General features: G+C 32.6%; 1 protein-coding gene across 1 annotated transcript in view; it reads left to right on the top strand.

Annotated features, from left to right (window-relative positions):
* Nucleotides 1–1046, top strand: part of LOC136872444 (uncharacterized) — a 10188-nt gene extending 9142 nt beyond the window's left edge. Inside the window, exon 3 of the mRNA XM_067146259.2 lies at nucleotides 1–1046. This exon is cut by the window's left edge and continues 914 nt beyond it. The gene's annotated coding sequence lies outside the window, so the exon portion shown is untranslated.
* The last annotated feature ends 656 nt before the right edge of the window (nucleotides 1047–1702 follow it).

Raw genomic sequence — 1702 nt, 5'->3', positions numbered from 1 at the left:
CGGGATTTGAACCACGGAACCCAGCGGTGAGAGGCCGATGCGCTGCCGCCTGAGCCACGGAGGCTAGGTAGATAATACTTCTTTTAAAAGCACTACGTATCGATATTTCTGTACATAATTGAATTTAGTCCCGCAGGAGTTCTTTTACGTGCCAGTAAATCTACCAACACGAGGCTGACATATTTGAGCACCTTCAAATACCACCGGACTGAGCCAGGATCGAACCTGCCAAGTTGGGGTCAGAAGGCTAGCGCCTGAACCATCTGACCCATTCAGCCCGGCTGTATAGATTTTATATTCTAAAATTTTGGACTCAAAAATTCTTACTACTTGAAAAAATTCTGCAATCAAAAATTCCATATGCAGGTTTCTTACTATAGCGGTGATACATATACCATACAAATTTTGTTACATTTGGCACAATATTATGGGAGAAAAATGGGATTTAAATGTAAGATTACAATTGGCAAACAAAGCATTATTACAGTGATAAATTATTTGAATTCAGCGGAATAACTTTGTGACAAGAAAAAAGAAACTCCATCCTTTCAATTTCAGTCATAAAAAAATTTCACCAATATGACCAAAATATCGATTTTATCTCTGGAGTGTCTCCTTAATCCCATGTTATTGGAGGGGTGTGATTAAGTTAAAATACCACCTACTCGTGAAAATGTTAGAATTTTAAATATTAGATTAGGCAAAGTGTAAGGTTCACATGAAGCGTAGTGGTAATGATTTCACATCTTCCTATAAGCAGCCGCACATCAAAGAAATGCAAAACATGAAGCCAATTTCAAAGAAAAGGTTATTAGCAGTTGTACTGCACACACCAGTGACATCAGAGCAACAGAATTCTTCTTTTTCTTTCTTGTTTCAGTTTCATCACAACTTGAAACATAGACCAATGAGATTCAATCTTATGAAATTCTACATAACTACAATCTGGATAATTATTCAAAGAAAAGTGTCAGAGAAGAATAATGTCAAAAATTCGCTGAGGACTTATTTTGCATCACAGTAATTATTGTTGATTAATTTGACCATAATAGGTACTATTTATTCCTGTATTGAGTTGTATAACTATTTAAAATAGTATGTTGGAAAAATCTACCTTACCAATACGCTTTTTGTTAATTAATCTTATTTATTCAATAAAAACATCATATATATATGTATATATATAATCAACTAAGGTTAGGTAGAATGGTCAATCCCACCTTCTAATACTTGTTTGTTTTTTTACTACTAGTCTTTGAGGTTTCAACTCAACATGAAGGAACACTTCATCTTATCATCATCATCATCATCATCATCATCATCATAAGGGTTTTTTATTTTGTTTATGCCAATTTTTGTATCCTTTTTAGCTAAAGATGTTTCACATTAGGAATGAAACATGTACTATTTTGAATAATGTTATTAGATTTTAAGCTAGATTATCTTAGTTGAGTTGATCCAATATAAAATGAGATTCATAAGTTGTAACATCTATATATTTTGAGAAAAACAAACATTCTCTCCCTCAGCGATAATATGTATACAGTGATTTACAGTATCATTGAATACAACAAATTTCATTTGTTTAGTCAAATCTTAAAAGAACTACAAGGGAGGATCAAATATAAATGGGAATTATTTATAAAAATTTATTGCATCACACAAAAAAATACACATATAGAGATCACTTTTCCACATGGTC

Source organism: Anabrus simplex, chromosome 1, assembly GCF_040414725.1.
Source record: "Anabrus simplex isolate iqAnaSimp1 chromosome 1, ASM4041472v1, whole genome shotgun sequence".
NCBI classification, from domain to species: domain Eukaryota; kingdom Metazoa; phylum Arthropoda; class Insecta; order Orthoptera; family Tettigoniidae; genus Anabrus; species Anabrus simplex.
This window is presented reverse-complemented; position numbering and strand designations above follow the sequence as displayed.